Source organism: Gorilla gorilla, chromosome 6 (assembly GCF_029281585.2).
Source record: "Gorilla gorilla gorilla isolate KB3781 chromosome 6, NHGRI_mGorGor1-v2.1_pri, whole genome shotgun sequence".
Taxonomy (NCBI): Eukaryota; Metazoa; Chordata; class Mammalia; order Primates; family Hominidae; genus Gorilla; species Gorilla gorilla.
The window spans coordinates 23,155,447-23,177,374 of record NC_073230.2 but is presented as its reverse complement, the minus strand read 5'-3'; the positions used below and the strand labels follow the sequence as shown (position 1 = coordinate 23,177,374).

Genomic DNA, 21,928 nt, shown 5'->3' with positions numbered 1-21,928 from the left:
TATATATATATATATATATACAGCTCCTGAAGTCAAAAAACAGAACATACAGGTTCCTGAGCAATCTCTGAGAGAAACAGGAAAAGAGAGCGGCAAAGCAGCCATCACAGACTTCCCTGCAATGTGTTTTTTGTGATACAGGGATTGTGCCAAATGAGAAATAACGGGTCAGAGATTGATTTCAACTGTGATGAAGAGGACCATCTGCACGTTTGATATGATCTCAACCAAAGGGATATATCTTCAGAAATCTAAGACTGAGTGGGAAGGGAAAAATAATACAATTTATTATCGAAGTCAGGGGAAGTGCAGTAGGACTTCATGAAAGAGTCAAATGTAAACGTTTGCTAAAGCAGGATCACAACAGTAACAGACAAGTCATAATGTTTCTTCACTCACTGCTCTTTTTTCTAATTCTTCTTATGCTATAGAGGATAGAAACCTGGGGACAAAAAGAAGCAACAGTTACACAATAGAAATGATGGAGACACATTCCCTTTTTCACTGCAGGCTCCATACCTGAAAAGGTACAACAAGGAGGGATAAAGAAAGATCACTGACCACAAATAAAATTGGGAGTTTAGACAATTAAATTATCTGGACATTTTAATTCCTGAACTACGACTAGACAACAACATGCGGACTGCTATAGATGTCACCAAGGAACAGAAAATAACTAGCCTCATGAGAAAGTTTTGAATGGGCAAAAGGGAAATTGAATACAATTGTTTTGTGCTTGCACCATATAGAGGCGTATTCTTTCTATGTACAGTGTTAGGAAACTGGTGGTGTTTGACATCATCCAAAAACAGGGCCCATTTTTTGAATCATAAATTATCTTCATGAACACACCCATTGCCTTCAACATACAGCCTAAGTCTCATACTTTCTAAAATATCTCCTGTACCTGCTCCAGTTCTCAGTGATCACCAGTTCCTTTGTCCTCCAATAACATAAATTTCTTTTCTACCTTGTACTTAGAATTCTGTTCAAACTATCTTGTTGTATTCAAAATAATTTTAACAAGCTATAGTTGACATAACATATTTAGATATCTATGTAGCTGTCATCTATCTATCAATCGTCTGATGAGAATTTATCATTACACTCAAGATAATGAGCTCAGACATGATTCCCAAATATTTTCTCATCAGGCTTTGTAATTCTTCCCTCTCAACACTCCCCAGCATCCCCCAAATCCAATAAACCACTAATCTGCTTTCAGTCGCTATAGATTCATTTATATTTTCTGAAATTTTATATACAATGGAATCATTCACTATGACATCTTTTTCATCTGACATCTTATATTCAGTATAAGTATTTTCATATGTTTCCATGTTGCAGAGTATAATTTCATTACATAGATATTCTATAACTTATTTATCAATTTACATTTTTGTAAAGATTGTGAAATAAAAATAAAATCCTAAGCCCTGCAACCGACTGAGCAGACACCTGTTGCCCAAGAAGACTCCAGAAAAACTTTGAAAAATTGAGTTTCCTGGTCATGAAAAGGTGGGAGGTTGAGTACCTCTTGGTATACCTCATTCCTTGCCAATCTTTACTAGATTATTTTCTAAGGGTTAAACAGAAACTGGCCCTGAAAAATAAAGAAATGAAAACTCACTCCTTTGCTGATTTCAGCCAACTGCTGGACACTGCAGCCGGAATCCCCTCCCTTCTTGTAGTTTCTACACAGCAGCTCACCAGTTTCATAGCACATTCCTTTCTGATTTTTTACTACCAGCCATGGACTGGTTCTGCCCAGATACAGAGGCTGCCCACAAGATATCTGTCATCTTTTAATGTATACAGCCTAATTTTAATACATTTAAATGTTAATTCTCCATCCTAAAGTGAACATGTGACATATGTAATATGTATGTTTGCTTACTAGCATATGTATGTCGCTTGTGAATATTCATAACTCTTTTTATAACTTGTTGATATGTATACTTAGCCATCCTGTCCAGTATAAATTCCTGTCTCATCCTTCTTCCATTGAAGTACCTGCTTTTGATTTCTGCTGGAGGCTATGCTTCCCAGTTTGCAGGGTGGCCAGCCTGCAGGCAGAAACCCTTTATAAGAAACAAAGCTCTCCTCTCCAAATATATGGATCTCATGATTTCAAGTCTACAAGACTTAAGTTGTTTTCTTTTTTTCTTTTCTTTTCTTTTTTTTTTTTTTTTTGAGATGGAGTTTCACTCTTGTGGCCCAGGCTAAAGTGCAATGGCACGATCTCAGCTCACTGAAACCTCTGTCTCCTAGGTTCAAGCGATTCTCCTGCCTTGGCCTCCCCAGTAGTGGAAATTACAGGCACCTGCCACCATGCCTAGCTAATTTTTGAATTTTTGGTAGAGACGGAGTTTCGCCATGTTGGCCAGGCTGATCTCGAGCCCCTGACCTCAGGTGATCCACCTGCCTCAGCCTACCAAAGTGCTGGGATTACAGGCATGAGCCAAGGCACCCAGGCAGTTTTCAAACTACTGTTGTAAATAAAGGTGCTGTAAACATTGGTGTACAATCTTTATCTGAACATCTGTTTTTATTTCTCATGAATAAATGCCTAGATGTTAAATGGCAGGATTGTAAGGTAATTATATGTTAAACTTTCTAAGAAATTTCTGAACAGTTTTTTCAATTGGCTGTACAATTTTTACATTTCTACCAGTAGTGTATGAGAATTTCAGTTATTTAACTCTCTTACCAATACTTGTTATCTAATTTAACTATTATCTGAATTATTGTTATTATCCAAATGAAATTTACTCATTCTAGTGAGTAGTAGTATCTCATTGTAGTGTTAATTTGAATTTACTTACTCATGATGTTGCACATCTTTTCATATGCTGATTTGCCATAAATTGCTGGATTACAGCTAATAAAAATAAACAAAATGGAATCATAAAAATACTAAATTAGCCCTAAAGAAAAAAAAAAAAAGAAAGGAAAGAGGAAGAAGAAAAAAATGGAACAAATAGAAAACAATGGGTAAGGAGACAGTATTAATTAATAATATCAATAACCACATTACATATAAATGGTCTAAATACTCAAATTAAAAGGCAGATATTGCTAGATAAAGTAGCAAGAATTGCTTATCACTGCCTTAAAAAACCTAATTTGAGTATATAGATAGCAATGGGGTAGAAATAACTGAATGGGAAAATATATACTAATATTAATGAAAAAATGCTAAAATGACTACAGTAATTTTAGACAGAGTGGATTTCAGAGATAAAAAATATTCAAAGAAGCCACTGAAAACTATTTAACTTCCATCTATAATGTTTATTTTTTCTAGTGTTACTTTATGCTAAAAGAACATTTTAATTTATTGCACTTGACTTGTGGAATACCTTGATTCTTTGTACTTTTAGGAATAAAGTATAATTTAAAGAAGAACTTTCAATGTAGCCTTTATATCACATTATAACTTTCCTCAGAAGGGTAATAGAAGCACTGATTCATAGTAAGAATCTTCTTTTTAACTTTTAGAAAATGTATTAAAAGAGCTAACAAAGACCACTGCATAATGATATAGGAGGTCAACTGATAGAAAATAACAGTTCAAAATATGTGTATGCCAAGTAACACAGCTTCAAAATACAGAAAGAAAGCAATGATGGTACTGCAAGAAAAACAGAGAAATTCACACATGTAGGATAAGATTGCATTCTTCTTTAAAGAAGTCAACCAACTAGACTTCATTTATATTTATAAACAATCTATTCAACAACAACAAAGTCCATACTCATTTTAAGTGCACACAGAACATTTACCATAAAATGTTATATTCTGGGCCATAAAAAAGTTCTCAATATTTCTAGGAAGGCCTCAAATTATACAGAGCATGTTATCTGACCAATATAAAATTAAATTAACAACCAATAGCGGTAATATATTAGAAAAATCTTCAAACATCCAGAAGCTACAAGATAAACTTCTAAGTAAACTATGGATCAAAGAAGACATAAAAAAAAAATTAGAAAGTTTTTTGAACTGAATAAAAATGAAAACATACCAAAAGTTTAGCTTGTAACTGAAACTGTACTTAAAGGCAAATTTATAACACTAAATACCTATGTTTAAAAAAGAGAAAAGGTATCAAATCAGTGATTTAAACTTTCATGTTAAGAAACTAACACAATTTGAAAAATAATATCAATCCCAAATAGAGCAGAAGAAATGAAATACTAAATGTAAAGGTAAAAAAGAGACAACAGAGAAAAATCAATAAAAGTGAAAGCTGCTTCTTTGAGAAGACAAATACATTTCTAGCCAGATTGATTTAAAAAAATAAAAATGAAGACACAAATTACCAAACTAGTAATGAGAGAGGTGACATCACTAGTAATTTTGCACACATTAGAAGGATAATAAACAGATATAATACATTTTATGACAAATTTAACAATTTCAATTTCAATGAAAAAATTCCTTGAAAGACACAAACCAACAAAGCTCACTCAAAAATAAATATAACTCAAAAAGCCTTAACTCTTTTAAATAAATTGAGCTTACAGTTAAACTTTTCCATGAAGAAAGATTGTGGATCAGATAGCTTCATGGGGAAATTCCACCAAAATGTCAAGGAAAGAATAATAATTCTGCACAAACTCTTAGAAAATTGAAGAGGACGGAATGTTTTTCAATCCTATGAGGCCGTTATGATCCTGATACCAAAGCCAAATAAGAGAAAACTGGAGATGAAAATCCATCATGAACATCGACGCAAAAATTTCTGCCAAGGTTTTACCAAATGTTTATGTCACACACACATGCATCTCATGACATATATAATATGTCATATATATGTCATGTCTCATATATAATCTCACGACAAAATGGGGCTTTATTCTAGGAATGCCTGCCTGGTTTAAGATTTTCAAGTCAACCAATGTGATTCTTTTTAATAACAGCTGAAAAAGGTAATCTGTATAGCTGGAGAAAAGTATTTGATAAAACACACCATCCATTTCTAATAAAAGCTCTGAAGAAACCAAGAATAGAAGTGAACTTCCTCAAACTGAGAAGGTGAGGAGATTGAGTTGGTTTACAACTAGACTGAAAAAGTTGTTTTTTGTTTTGTTTTGTTTTGTTTTGTTTGTTTGTTTTTTTAATCTCTGAGGATGCCTCATTTGTGACTCTTGGTCAGGAGAAGAGTAATGGTATTTATGTTATGCTGTTTAAGGTCCAAACCTCTCCTAATGGCCTTCAAAATCAGTTTCTTTACTGATATTTGCAACTGGCCTAACCATTTTGTCCAGCATGGCTGGAGATACAGATTGTTACATATGTGGGACATGAATATGAATAGTGGTCCTGGGGAAACTTCTTGTGGAATGTCTTTTTGGTATCTGATGCTTGCCTCAGTTCTCTTTCTCTTTCTGTATCGAATCCGTTGCCTTTTAATAATAATCTTACATGTGTGTGTTCCATAGAGTCTGATGACTCCTTAAATATCCCTAAATGGAATCTATGAAAAACTAACAACTCAAATCGTACTTAACGGTGAAGACGGAGTACTATACCTGTAAATTCAGGAACAAAGCAAAGTGGTCAAAGTGGTACACTCTTTATTATTTGTATTCAACGTTTTACTGGAGATTCCAGCCTGTGTAATCAGGTTGAAAAAGAAATAAAAGGCAATCACTTATGTAAAAAATTCTAAAAAATCTACAAAGAAACTATCAGAATTAGTAAATGAGTTTAGCAAGGTTTCAGGATACAAGAACAATTTACAAAATTAATTATATTTCTATTATACTAGCCATGAGCAATTAGAAAAATGAACTTATAAAATGATATTATTTATAATGATATAAAAATATAAACTACTTATGGATAAATTTGACAAAGAAGTATAAGTTCTAGACACTGGAAACTACAAAAGATACCTAGCATAAATTAAAGATTGAATATGTGGAGAAATGTGGTGCATTCATAGTGTGATGACTCAGTATTGTTAAAACATCAATTCCCTGCAAATTCATTCAATGCGAGCCCAGTCAAAATCTCAGTAGACTTTGCTGTAGAAATTGTTTGTTTTAAAATTTATATGGAAATACAAAGAACTTAGAATAATGAAAACATCATTGAAAAAGAAAAATAATTTTGAAGGACTTTTCACTATCTGATTTGAAGACTTATTATACAAGTTTAGTAATCAAGAAAGTGAGTATTGCTGTAATCATAGGAAAACAGATCAATTGATTATAGATATTAAATATCAATTCATGCATTTATGGTCAATCAATTTTTGCCAAAGTTCCCCAGGAATTTCAACTGGGAAGGATAAGCATTTCAACATACGCTACTGGAAAAATTTTATAGCCATAGGAAAAAAAGAAGCCTTATTTTATGTCATACGTAAAAATAACTCAAAATGGATCAAAACCCTAAAACTATAAAAGTTTTGGAAGACAAAAAGAAAATCTTAGTGACCTTGAGCTTGGCAAATATTTTTTAAACTATAACACAAAAAGCAAGAACAGACTCAGTACATTTGACATTATCAAAATTAAAATTGTTAGGTTGTCAAAAGGCACTGTTATAAAAACAAAAAGGCAAGCAAAAACCTGAGAAAAAAATATTTGCAGGACATGTATCTGAGAAAGAACTTGTGTTTAGAATGTATAAAGAATTCTTCTAACTCAATAATAAGAAAATAAACAACATAATTTAAAAATGGGCAAAAGATTTGAACAGACACTCTTGTTTTGATTTTTAGCTTTTCATGTGGGTAAGCCCTGAATAACCTACATTTCTTTAAGCTATCAGCACCAATCACAGTTAATAAATATGTTTTGAAAATGTCCAAACTGATAGGGAATGACTTAAATAAAAATCTGCTGCCATAAAAGTTATACTTTTCTCTACAATCTTTATTAGAGTTATCAATGGAATAAACTAATATGGATGTTCAGACTACTGAACATAGCAGTTCACCAATGCTCTACTTTTGTTTGTGTTTGATTTTGGTGCCTTTTTGCTTCGACAGTCTAGACATAGCCTGTGTTTCTTAGACATGTTTATAAATACATTGGAAAGGTGGTCTCAACAAAGGCATTGCTGAAATACAAAGCATCTTTTTGTTATACAGGGCTGTTATTAAGAAAAGATTCCAAAATAAGGCTTCTGGCAGTGAATCATAGATTCTGACTGATGTTTTCTACAGATGAGAGTTCAGCTCCACCTTTCTCAAAAATGTAAGTTTTAGAAGGAGAGGCCTTTCTTTCAAAGCCCTTGGGAAATAAATTGTAGTGTAGACTGTGTTTCTTAAAACCACTCCTACCATTGTTTGAAATCCAATGGCAAAGGTCTTCTCTGGTAAATAAATGATTTTGAAACTCTAAAGCTTTCAACATATTTTGCTCCTAGATTTGAAGCTACAGCCTTGGAATAGGATCTAAAAAATAAAAGAAGGGGAAACATTAAGGAAGCTAATTTTCCCTCATGAATGTGAAATTAAGTGTGAAAGTAAAGGTTCTTTGTGCCCTAAAATATGAAAGAGGCTTAGCAAATTATATTATCCAAAGCTTTATTTCATACATAAGGAAACTGAGACCCAGAGCAGGGTGGTGCTGGACCCAGGAGCGGAAACCTTAAGCCAGGATTCTACCTCTAATCCAGTGGTTTTTTCCATTACACCTTCTAAATGACAGGAGGAAATAATCTCTGACAACACAATTAAGACCACTTAAAGAGGTCAGATGAATTGCCCAAGGTCACGTAGCCAGTAAGTGGCAGTGCTGGCACAAGAATCTAGATATGTGAGACCCCAATGCCCATGATTTATACTATGCCATCATATTTTTAATATATTATTGTAAAACCAATTGAACATATTTCTATTAAAATATACCTGAGTTTCATGAAAGAAGCTTTCTGGTTTTGTTCATCAATATGTTCTTTAACATACCATAAATACACAATAAATATTGAATATTCATTCATAAGTTTATACATATTGATTGATTTTAATACGCATAATGTTTACCGTGAATGCTTACCAACTATTCACTTAGAAGGCAATGGACATGTGTATTGGCTACAATTCTATAGCAGCAAGAATTTACCTCCACTGAAGCTCTCTTAGAAATATATTTTTCTTTTTTTTTTTTTTTTTTTGAGGCGGAGTCTTGCTCTGTCACCCAGGCTGGAGTGCAGTGGTGAGATCTCGCTCACTGCAAGCTCTGCCTCCCAGGTTCATGCCATTCTCCTGGCTCAGCCTGCCGAGTAGCTGGGACTACAGGCGCCCGCCACCACACCCGGCTAATTTTTGTATTTTTAGTAGAGACGGGGTTTCACCGTGTTAGCCGGGATGGTCTCGATCTCCTGACCTCGTGATGCACCCGCCTTGGCCTCCCAAAGTGCTAGGATTACAGGCGTGAGCCACCATGCCGGGCCAGAAATATATTTTTCATGACCCCAGATACACAGAAGTGTTGGGGAAAGTTTCCAGCTGATCCACTTGACTAACGTGGAAAAAAAAGAAAAGGAAAAAGAAAAGAAAGATAGAGATTTTTATTAATATATGTCTGCATGCATACTCAACTCTACTGATTTCTAGAGGAATTAAGCGATATTGGGCTGACAGAAAGGTGAGAAATGAGTGAAGAATTTCCTTTGCATAAGTCAATTTATCTTGAGTCCCATGGCAATTTAGGATTTGTTCCTTGAGCATCTCTCTCCAGCTATACTTTCTCATTTTCTATTTCGTTTCCAACTCCTCAATCTTTATCATTAAAAACATAGTCATTGAAATCTCATTCTTGCCTGTAAATCTAGTCTTAAACTCCCAGCACAAATTCTATTATATTGAAAATAAATATGAAATTGTGAAACAATATTTTGTTGGGAGATAACATAGTATATCTGTTTATACACGCCTCTCATGAATATGTTGAAAGTTGACTGTGCCTTAAAAATAGAACATATGAAGAAACGTATACAACATAGGACTTCTGGCAAGCATAATCTCATTTCATTTATTCTTTGTAAATACTTCAATTATGTCTGCTAAATATTTTTAAAATCACTTTCAACATATTGCAATGATTAAGAACAGACAGTACAAAGTTGACATCTTTTACATGATCTCAAAGTCTAGAAGGTGTGTGCTGTGAGTTTGTTGTACTTGTATGTGCCGTTAGATAGATTAAGTCTGTTTCTCCATGTAGCTCTTACTTAATGAACAATCCTAAAATAAATCACTCCAAGGTTGCTTCAATGTACTGTATTCTGAGTACATTTATTTAAAATATAGTTTAAAATACATTTAAACAGAGAAATACATTTAATTAGCACATTAATAAAGAGTAACTTCTGCATTCAAATTTAGTAAAATTTGGGAGCTCATATGAAATGAAAAGATATATACCTCAATAACAAAATAAGAGTGCAACTTGACATTAGAAGACATATAAATGGCCTATAAATAGAAGCAACTTGACATTAGAAGACATATAAATGACATATAAATAGAAGCAAACACATAAAAAGATGTTCAACTTCATTAATCTAATAAAATAAAGTTATGCTTTTTACCTAGCTACTTAAATAAAAAGATTTGACAATATTCAGTGTGGGCAAAGGTGGGGCAGAGTGTATAGTCATAAATATTTGGTGTGAGTAGATATGGGTTTTGGAGAGTAACCTGGCAATATGTATATACTTTTAAGATTGTCCTCTCTTTCTCCCAGAAATCAAAAATCTAAGAATCTATTCTTCAGTTACATTAGTCTAACCTCTACAGCACATACACATGCAATCAGAGACACTTATGCATAAACGATATTCATTATAAATGTTATTTGCAGGCTTAATATCAGTAAACAATAAAATGAGATAAAGAATTATAGTACCTATATTTAAAAATTACTATAAAACTATTAAAAATAATGAAGTACTAATCTAAAATGGTAAATATGATAATTGAGTAAGTGGATAAAAATTTAAAAAACAAACCTATATTTGTAGCATGATTCCAATTTTGGAAAACAAAGAAAGTAATTAATAAACGTAATAAATAGATCAGAGTGCACATGTGTATTAATATATATGCAAATGTGTAGTAAATATATCTGATCTATTAAGTAACATCAAGGCATAATGAATATACAGGGATATTAAAGAAAATAAGTATTTGGACTATGGCCCGAGTACAATCTGCTCCACTGGAAATGGCTGATCTTTGGAAACTTGGTAGACATCTATGATGATGTTCCTTTGAGAATCAAGGTTATCTGAGGAAAGTTATCAAGCTGACATATTGGAAGGTAAACAATATGACACTACAAGAATTGTGCGTATCAATCAGTAAGTCAAAATCCAAGTATGTATAAAGTTGGCACCGAAGAGCTACTACTAGTTAGAATCTCCAACCACTGGATTAAGCTACTGGCCTCCATAACCGTGGATCTTTTTGAGATACAAGACAGGATATCAGCATATAAGATAGTGTACTATCCAGCTAATGAAGAATGGATATGAGATAAGAAGACACAGTCTCAAAGAACAAGACAAACACCACAATAAGACGAGCTAAAAGAATAATTTGAGGTTGAGATGCTGACCTGCACACTCAGAAAACCTGACTAGAACAGAACAGGAAGATAATTCACTTGAATAAGAAAAGATCTATCTCACATCTTTGCTCACAGCTTAATTACACCACCAGTGAAATATGTTTTTTCCCTCATCAAAAAACAGACACTTTATAATTTTACTTTTGCTCCCAATGGCATCATTATTTTTTCAGTCCACCAGACTCAAAATTTTAAATTATCTGTAACAATTTTTCTCCTTTACCAGCTTCTATAAACCTTGATAATTATAACCCCAAACTGGACATTTTCATTTCATTTTAATTACTAAAATAGTCCTATGATGTATCTTCTTTTTTCTGGTCGACCTTCCACAGAAGTGTCAAGATAATCTTTTTCAAATTAAGTATTTCTTACAAAGTCCTAATTCTTCCCAAGAGCACCAGCTGGGATGAAATGATGTTTCTCAGACAGCCACACTCCCAGACTCTCCTTTCTCAGATGGTTTGCATTGCCACTAGCTTGGATAATTTTCCATTTCTTCATCTCCAGAAATTGAGGAAAGTTTTCCTCTAAGTATATTAAAGCAGAGCGCTTAAGATCACGGACTCTAAAACAATACTCAGTTGATTTTGCAATTTGAATCCACCATATTACAGCTGTATAACTTTGGACTGTGATTTAACCGCTCTAAGTCTAGGTTTCCTTATTCATAAAATAGACATAACATTTCTAAATTCATAAAACTGTTGTTAGAATTCAGTGTTATCATCCATGTAAAGTTTATTGCTGTTATTTTTGTTGTATTGGTAGAGTGTCTGGCCCATAATATTTACAATCGTTATCATAATCATTCCTAGGCATGTCAGCATTTTTCTTTCATTTTTAACACATTTCTTACTAGTGTATGCATAGGGCCTTTTACAAATATACATAATATTTTTGTTCATTTAAAGGATATTACAGTGTAAATTATATAGAAGAAATCACTTACTGATATGAAGTAACACAGAATTTAACTTTCAAGTTCTTTCCTCATCTTTTGAGTTCTCTTTGTTTTTCCTTCATCACATAAGCCCGTAGGTCTTTCCACAGTCTGTTCTTCTAGGTGAAAATCCTCCCCTGGAAATTTGTCAATCCAAAGCTAAATGGTTTCTTTGAATCACTTTAAACAAAAGAAATTCAGAGTGAAGACTAATCTAAATATGTATGTTACGGAACACTTTATTATTCTTCCTGGTAAAGGATAGTGTTATTTTAATGAACATAAATTAGCTAAGAAAAAATGAATGTATCCGATGAACACAAGGGAATCTCACCAACTGACTGAAAGAAAGTAGCCGGGACTCCCAGGAACTGAAAAGTAAGCAGGTAGCTGGTCTCCTTTCTCTATCTGCCACTCATTCCAAGGCATGCTCATTAAGCCAAATACTCAGAATATTTTATTTATTAGACTACACAATAGCACCAGATTTCCCTGTTTAATTATTAACTTAAACATAGATGAAATTGGCCACTGGCCTTAGAATATATAACCTTAAGGTGTCAATATCTCTGAATACCTCGGAATATCTCTGGCACTATTAGTATGAATCACTGGAAAAAAAAATCAGGTTCGTTACAAATAACCAAATGCTTATTCTTGTCTAATCAGCAATGGCCAGAGGTATAGGGCTCCCCGGATAACGTTGCTCAGTAAGCTGATACTGTGGAACAGATGAACTCTGAAAAGGAAGCATAGAAAATATAAATGAATTGACTAGCACACATTAGCAACATGTTCTTTCCCTAACCGCCCCCAAAACCCAAATTAATATCTCAAGAGAACCATCAGTCTCTCCATAAATGACAGTAACTGATTAGGTAGTCATAAGGTGCCAGAGTGCTATTCGCTTTTCTATTGTTATGCCAAGAACAGCTCTTTGTTCACTTTTCATTAGTCTTCTACTATGTTAATATCAACAGCTTAACAACTTAATTAGAAATTATAATAACACTGATCTAGTACCCATTCAGATCACATATTCAATGCAAGGGAAGAATAAGTGTAGAGGAATGGGAATTTGATAAGAAAATACTCAGAATTAAAGAGAAATTGGGAAAATGGTTCTTTGTTCTGTAATCAACTTCTGTCACCACTTGCCTCACCCTCCTGGGGGAAGGAGGGGCTTTCCAAAGCCAACTCTGAATAGGACTTCAGTACAATTTTTCCAAGACAAAGTCAGACATTGACAGTATAGAATCCAATGATCCTTCCTTTTTATTGGTCCTTATAGGAGTCTTTGACCAGCCACATATCCAAAATAACATACAAGGAAAGAACCATCTTTTCATCATTCATTCCACATTTGAATAGAATATATACATTGAGCATGCAACATCCCCTGCCCTGGAAGCTGTGGACAGAAGCGACATACAAATTAAATAGAATGCCAGGCCATTTCATTATTTCCCTTGAAGAAGTCAGGAGTGGAGATGACGAGGGCTAGCCACACATTAGAATCAGATGAGAGTTTTTTATAGCCTACTGTTGCCCAGGATCCACCCCCAACCAATTTAATCAGAATTATTGGTTGTGGGTCCACACATTGGTATTTTTTTCAAAAGTTACCTTGGAGATTCTAATCTGTAGCCAGGTTTGAGAAGCACAGGCTAGCCCTTGGGGAAATAATAGTTATTAAGAACACATGGGAGGCAGACTCCAGCCAGCTGGCTGTACTTCTCCAAACTTAAAAAAGAAAAATGAAAAAGAAAAAAAACACAACTAGAGGAAGTCAGGAAAATCCTAAGTATTGAAGAAACCATGGAAAAGAGAGCTAAGTGTGCAAGCTTCTTGCTCATAGAAGGGCTGCCACTCACAGTTTCTAAAGTTGTGCTCCCCACCTCAGGCATGGGGCAGAGGACACTAAATTCAAATTGATCATACACTTTGTTTAAACACAAAGGGCAAACATGGAATATTATTCTTACTGGGACATTGTACATAGCTAAGATTTAGTCCTAAATTAATGCTATTGAGACTGACATTTTTCAGGAACTGTTGTCGAGCTATAAGGGGAAGGAGCCCTGAATGATCATTGTCACTTGGCGTCATGGTGCCATTCCTTCAAAAAGTGGCCTTAGACAAGGCTTTTAATCAAACTACCTCTCAATTTCTTTGTTTCTAAAGTTACTGAGTTGATCTGACTGTCTACTCAAACATCCTTTCATCTATTCAATGAACTGATATTGAGAACTATCTCTTATCAGGCCTTGTCTTCAGCGCTATCCTTCTAAATGGATCACACGTGCTTTCTGCCCATAAATGTCCTACAGTCTATTGAATTGCAAGTAAGGGGTTGCAGTACAATGTGAGTTGGAAACGTGGGGAGTTAAAGAGAAGGGTTCAAGAGGTCAGGAAAGATTCTCTGTGGAGTTTTATTTTAGTAGGCATTAAAACACGAATGAAGATGTCCTAAACATATGAGATTGGTGGGTAGGAGTGGGGAACAGGAAGCGAGAGGGCAAAGCCTTTAAAAGAACTGTCATGAATCCAGTGTGGCTGGATTTCAGGTTGGAGATGGAGAAGTGGAGGGATGAAGTGCCATCATAAGGGAACATTGTTGAAGGCCTGTGCGTATTTTTATGCACTGATGATAAGATAAGGAGATTAGAAAAACCAATCTACTGTGCAAAGGAAGAAGAATGGCGACACTGAAGTTAGGGATTAAGTTAGGGAGTAAAGTAATAGCCCAGAGAAGAAATTATGATGGCCTAAATAGAGCCTTTTGGGGGCATACTATTCTAAGTATACGTTAGAGAGCAAGGGTGAGTGAAAAAATGAACTCATAACCTCTAAAAATTAACACCTTTGAATTATTTTTAAATGTATAATAAATGCTATTTTCATAGTAATTCTACTTCGAAGGAAATATATAAGTATTTAAAACTTTGAGGCCAAGTTTTCATTGTCTTTCATTAACCACCAGTAACAAGATTATATTAATGTGAGAATGACTAAACCTATAGGGATATTCACTTAGAGTACTGTGTTCGAAGATACTCACAGATTTCTACACAGTTCTATACATCTTTACTTATCTCATCTCTAATATAGCCCTGGGGATTTTTAGAAAAGAGCATGTAATGTCAACTTTGTACTTAAACTGTAAGCATCAAACCCTTGGGAACTATCAAGTTATCAGTCTTTACTACTGAAAACATAACAGGATTTAAGTAGAGCTACTCTAAATGGTTCAGATTACAGTTAGGTAATATTTTGAATGAGATGAAGACAGAGAGATTTTCACCCAAGTGACTAGTTTAAATTGCCTACATTTGTGTACCAGATTTGTGTGTGTGTGTGAAGTCAACTAAGGGTATAAAAATTTTTCTCTCCAAAAAAGAAAAAGCTCTTTATGTTGCTGATATCCAAACAAGTACAAACTAAATATTCTTTCTCCCTAAAAGATAAAAAAAGAGGAATATAATTTCTGGTTCTTTAAAATACTTCCTGAAGTTTTAAAAGAAGAAATCGACCAAATAAAGCTTTATGATTTAACAAATATAATTTTTGCTTCATTTGCAATCTATAATAGAGGTTACATGTAAAAAAAATACCTTGAGGCACATAAATAATGTTTACATATTTTTACTATTTATGCTTATAAACAATTTTTTTTTGAATCCTTAGAGTAGATCCGAATGCCACAGCCAATTCAGTTAGCCATAAAAGCATTTGTGCTTCATCTTGGAAACATGCTTGCTCCTCAGCCTCACCACTTGCACTGGTTCTCAAGTTTACATGGTCTTTCCTGCTTTTCCAATTGGGTGGTAGACATCTTGGGCCCCAAAAGGACATTTATTTCAAAATGCTCAAGTAATTTTTCTGCTTCTGTCAGAAGAGGAGGAGGAAGAGGAAGAAGAGGAGAGAAGGAAATGAGTGAGTGTGGAGCCAACTGACTGTTGGTTTTGGACAGAGAAGCTTATACCACATACTCATGAGAGACTGTAATGTCTTTTAACTAGAGCAGGGCTTCAAGGTAAAACAGAATAGTGCATTTTTCATTCCACAGGCTCCAAACCAAACGACTACACCAAAACAGCTTGTGATAATGCTTTAATGATTTAGTAATGTGTCGTTTCAATTATTTCCATTTCTGCAAGAGAAAAATACAGACTAATCCCTAGTCTTTTAAATTGCAAGCTCAAATCAGTGCTAGGATAAAAGATAGAATTTTTCTGGACCTTAGGATACCATGAGAACGCCAGTGAAACAGGAAGTCATAAAATTATCCACTGCGTGAGATACCAACACAGTTAGAAGGACATAGACAAACTATGGGCACAATATTTTCCTGGAGAACATATTTGTAGTGATGAAAAGAAAATGAACTTTGAGACAGTAATTAGCTTAGGAAGCTGTATTTTTCTATGCCACATGGATCTAAAAATAATGATTCAAGGACTATGGGATTATATTCTTTTGGTTAACTAGAAATCCCCTATATAATTTATTATGAGGACATAATAAAAGTATTAAATGAAGAATTCAAAATAAAATGTTTCATATATTAGACACCATTATATATTGTTTCAGAAATTGTTTTGGTTACTTAAAATCAGAAGCTTTGTTTTAGAACTCGGTTTTCCCTTGCAGTTTGAACTGTGACTGGTAGATGGCGCTGTCAGGATGTGATTCATTGTTACATATAAAAACATTGCTTCTTTTCTCAGAAATTCAAAAACAAGTTTCATATTTGCAGTCTGGTGGGGAATGTTCTTACCTAGAAAACATACCGAGAATTAATTTTCTAGAAAATTCTCAGAAACGTCAATATATTTTGGAAATTACTCTTGGTTGTTTATTGTTCTAGATAATTAAGTTGTCTATTTCTGTTCCTGACAGACTCTCACTTCTCCAACACTTAAGCATATTTTCCAATTATTCTTTTTTTAACTTTTTAAAAATATTTTTCCCCACATTTAGGTCTTTGTGATGAATCAGAAAGATCTTGGAAGCAGAGGTTCTTTAGGGAACAAGGCCCTTTGAGTCTGTAGCTATAAATTTATTCTTTTCTAGTGCAATTTTTCCATTCCAGAATATCTAAACCTTGATTTAAAATCATGCAGTGCTAAAAAATGATAATAAATTGTGTGGCAGAGCATTTCTTTTTCTCACCTTAAATGGTGACATCGATTTTATTCACTTGCTTGAGAGGTTAATGAATAATTTCAAAACATAGTAAAAGAGATTCTGAAGTTCCTAGGAAAATCAAGTAATTCAGAAGGAAAAAAACCCAGGAACAAAACAAGGAAATGTATCTTTCAGGTTCAATTTCCTTAGTGTTGTAGTGGTGGAGTCAGCCATTTTTATGGTTCAGTCAACACAAGTTCAAAACATCTGACCACTGGAAAAATAGGGATTTTCCACATCTACGTATTATGGGTCATATCTTGAATAACAACAACAACAACAATAAAACACTCCTTAGACGTTTGTTCCTAGATCTACTCTGTTATTAAAAATTGAAAGTTACTTGAAGGAGTTATGCCCTGCTGTTTTATATTCTAAATGTAAACTATAATAGTTTTAGAAATGTACAAATACAATATTTTGCAAAATGATTTGGTTCAATGGATTAAAAAAATTGACAGTGTTTCTCAGGCCCATTTTTTCTGATGGTTATAGCTGAAAATTTCCACAAAGACCATCTAAAATGTTTAGTTTTTAGATTGACATTTTATGTTAAAAGCAAATAAGGGATATTCTTAAAGGTAAAGTCTGTGTCCTCTCTTTTCTCTATAAAACTCACATGGTATTTAATGCAGGCCATGCATAAATCTGTAATACAAAACAAAAATAGATAGCTGAACATTGTGACTTTTACTTTAAAGTTCAATTCTGGGGGCATTCTAAATATTTTTTCCTTGCTAAAATTAAGAAAAGAGAAAAGGTAGAAACATTTAAAAAATTACATTGTCTAAATTAAGTATATCATTAGAATATTCTCTTCACCTGCAGAGATTACTTTTCTTTCCAAATCACTCAAAATACATTGTATTATCTGGATGTGTTCTTAGTCAAATCTATCATCTTTAGCATCTGCTATGCTGACAGAAATGTTTTACAGTGTGAAATGGTGGTTCATATTTATTGCTGAGAATTGTATAGAAGTTAAATTCCCTTAGGGAGGCAAGAATATGGGAACCCAAATATATATCCTCTTGCATCAGAACACAACTGTGGGAAAGAATGAGACAGTCTATGCTTCTTTGTTTACAGAGAGCCACAATCTTTTGACCAGATTTTAAATCAAGTCAATGACTTTCAGTTACCCATTATGTTTCTTTTTCTTCTTTTTCTATTGTGATAGCATTTTTTGTTTTCATGGGGAGGGAGGATGATCAAAATTATTTCAACTCTGTTTGAAGATTTGTCATCACGGTATAATGGCAATTGTAAATCATGCACGTTGAGAACATTCGTATCTGTATCAGCCTCAATACCAAAACCCGAATGAGCTTTTCTCCTTCAATCATAATAATAAGCATTTTACAGACTCTCTGATTTGGTCTGTTTACCGTCATTTGTCTTTATAAAAGGAGACTTACTGTTTGGAATATTATTTGCTTAAAATAAGAGTTTTTATGTTCTAATTAGTTCAAGAAAATCTTTTTTATGGTTTACTGTATCAAGTATAATATTGAAAATATTAATATTACATTGTTAAGGGGTAATGGGAAATGCCCAAATATCTTTGAACCAAACTTTCTTATACTAAAATATTGTATTTTAAAATATTCCAAATTTAAAATCAAAAATAATTAGAATATGACAAGAAGTCAGAAATTCAGCTTAGTGCTTCTAACTGCCCACTTCAACTTATCAATATTATTTTGCCTCAATCCATTCCTTTTTTTCTTAAAATAAACTCAAATTTTATGAGTCATTTAAATTAAAATACGTATCTACAAATGGTCAATATTATACTATTATATTTCTGTGACAATGTAGAGATATTTAAATTACATGGCATAGTAATTATAGATGTGAAAATTTATGCATAATAATAACATTACAGTAAGACAATAACAACATTTCTTAGTACATGAAGCTGGACTCAGAAGTAAATTTTGTTATAGTGTTTTTCAAATGCAGGCTTGCTTTCCTCAAGTTAAGAAGGTATAGTGTGAATTTAAAATAAATGTTATAGAAATTGAACGAGAAAAAATACTCTTCAGATTATATAATTTTCTATTTATTATATTTATGGCAGAAGATAGCACATCCAATTGAAGAAGTCATATTAAATCAATAGTGGTGATCATAATAATTGAAATTCATTCTTTGCCATCCTCTGGAAGAGATTAAGCCTTTATATATCTTGAAAAAATAATAATTTCAATACACATTTTAATGCCACTCATATTCAGATAATCACTCATTGTAAAATCCTATGTCTTGCTACTTTCGCTTGAAAATTGGAATACATCCTCATAGTGCTTAGTAAATATTTGTTGAGCAGACAAAATCAATGTTGTCACTGGTGGTTGTATTTCTGACCTGACCCACAACGTTCTGTTTAAGCTATGGATTGTGCATAAAGAATAACTCTGGCCTAGCATTGCCAAAAAATTATTAAACGTAAGATAAATTCAGACAAAATCCCAAATCCAGATGACACCTTCACACCTCAGCTGTGACTTCGAACTGAGAAAACTCTGCCCGGTTGCAGTACTTGGTATTGCATGAGCTCTAAGCTACTGTTGGGAGTTCCACGTCTGGACAAGTGGTCTGGGTGGCCAGGAGAAAAAAAAAAAATGCAGATTGAAAAAAATGTTCTGTCAGGAGCACACTTCCCTGTCCTGGAATCACCTATCACAGTTGTTGTGTTTCTCCCAAGTCTGAATTTGGCTGCATAATTACCTTCTGCTGTCTGTGCCTGCTCCCATCAAACTCAGATATTCTCTCTCCCCTTCCATGAACAGAAAATGAAGCAACAGTTTCCTTCCATCTCTTCTTTTCCTGAAGGGAGAACGCAGAAACCCACTCAAGTTTTAAGGAATCTTCATAGCCATTAACAAATAGAAAGAAAAGCTGTGAAGAGGGCTCCACTTATATTTTTCTCTGTTTTTCCCCTTTTCCCCCTTTGCCTTCTCCTTTGATAATCTACAGACACAAAAGTACACAGGAATAATAATTATGAGACATGCAGAAACTTGCAGTTCAGTTCCTGTGAGGAATCCTATATACTCAAACGCACTCAGCCAGCAGCAAGTCTCTGATCATTTCCTTTTATATCCAGGAGCATCACTCTGAAGGAAGAATGATAGACTGAGATACATATTCTCAGGGGAGGTGGGAGGCAGGAGTGTGTTTTCTTCACCTTTGTCATGCCCTTTTTCTCTCACTATCTGTCCAGACACAGTAAATCCTGCCCTTGACCAGAATTAAGATGAAGTAAAAAATGTGACCATCCAGAAATCAGATGAAGTGAGAAAGTGACAAGCCCAAAATTTAGATGACCTAAAAACAATGACTAGGGCTAAAGGGAATGCAATGTAAATGTAGTTTGTTTGCGTGTGTGTGTGTGTGTGTGTAAGTGTGTAGATATTCTAGAAAACATCAGATTTTGAAATAATGAGATAGAAAGCACTCAAATGTAATAGGGGGAAAAGGTCTGGAAATCCCCTGAAATATCATTTTGGAAGGGGGGAAGATTTTCCAAATTCCTAGGCTGAAAAAAAAAAAACCCAAAAAACTAGTAATTCTTAGTGACATTTAGATTTAGGAGACATATTTAAGTTAGATTGATGCAAACTGACAATGTGTCTCCACTTTCAATTGTGCCTTGATTTCCTTCAAATAATTACTTTTGTTTGTTTGTTTGTTTTCAGATGCATTAGATACTCTGCCAGAATGGTCACCAAAAGTTTCAGAAGTGTGCTAGCTGCCAAGAATAACACAAAACTTGTAAACACAAAACGACATGTCAACATAAAACAATGGATGTGCAGATTGGCTAAACCATGATATATATAACAATAGCCAAACATTGTTAACTTGAAAAATTCATGATTTCTCCCATGTCATAAATTTGAGTTTTATTTCTAAAAAGTTTTATTTCCATCTTTACTTTTCCATACTTTCAGCCCTAACACTGCCCCCAATTCTAAACTGACTTCTGTAAAAGAAATTTGTTAAATGAATTCTTATAGTTAATCCCAGTAATACAGAATGCTATTCATGCACTGAAAGTGTGTGTGTGTGTGTGTGTGTGTGTGTGTGTGTGTGTGTGTGTGTGTGTGTGTGTGTGTTTTCTCTCAAATAAATTCTGGAATTCAGTTTAAGAAATACAAATCTTGGGCCAGGTGCAGTGGTTCAGGACCTGTAATCCCAGCACTTTGGGAGGCTGAGGTGGGTGGATTGCTTGAGGCCAGGAGTTCGAGGCTAGCCTGGCCAAGATGGTGAAACCCCGTCTCTACTAAAATGCAAAAATTAGCTGGGTTTGATGTCACATGCCTGTAATCCCAGCTACTAGGGGAGACTGAGGCAGGAGAATTGCTTGAACCCAGGAGGCAGAGTTTGCAGTGAACCGAGATCGCACCACTGCACTCCAGTCTGGGTGATGGAGTAAGACTTCATCTCAAAACAAAAACAAAGCAAAACAAAAAAACAAATCTCATAGTACCAATCTTTCAATCTGTAGATTTACATCTAAGAAGTAATGTAAGTCTATTCTTGTCTTAGAATTACTGCCATTCAATCTACTGCTAGTCTTGCAACAGTAATAAATAAAAATCATTCTAAATAAATTATCACAATAATACAACGTAAATGAAAGGAATATTAAGCCAACACCATACGACTTCAAGTGGAAATTTGTCAAAGATCAATAGTCTAACTTATTCTTACCATAATTTCTATCGTACATAATACAGTATGTATGTGTGCACATACACATGTATGCATGTATGTGTGTATGTATATGAACACACACATATACTGTATTATGTGTATATAGCTATACAGATATATATAGATATAAAGGCTGCTTCACCGCTTTAAGTTTCTCTTATAGTACAATGGCTCCCCTAAGAGGGTTACAGTATTCCATTGACTGCTCTGTGAATTCATTTGCTGTGAGTTATTTCTGGCCAGCGAAAGCATGCAGTTACCTTTTGAATATCGTTCAAGTAGGCACTCCATGATTTTACCAGAGGTTTTTCCTGTAGAAATAAATCTGTGTATTATTTGTCTAGTCAAAAACAGAGCATGCTGACATGGGATCAGTGGGGGATTGGAAAATGGATCTGGGGTTGAGAAGAACGAGTAAGAGGGAAGGTACTTATTTCAATAATACACCCAGGACAAAAAAACAAAATATATTATT

The 21,928-nt window shown here is 34.1% G+C and overlaps 1 long non-coding RNA gene across 1 annotated transcript; it reads right to left on the bottom strand.

Moving 5' to 3' along the window:
* Positions 1–12,233: 12,233 nt before the first annotated feature.
* On the bottom strand, positions 12,234–21,745 carry LOC134758855 (uncharacterized). Its single transcript, XR_010134513.1, has 3 exons — positions 21,714–21,745; positions 19,462–19,560; positions 12,234–12,277 (listed from the first exon to the last, which is right to left on the bottom strand). It is a non-coding gene; the product is annotated as an uncharacterized lncRNA (long non-coding RNA).
* Between the last annotated feature and the right edge of the window lie 183 nt (positions 21,746–21,928).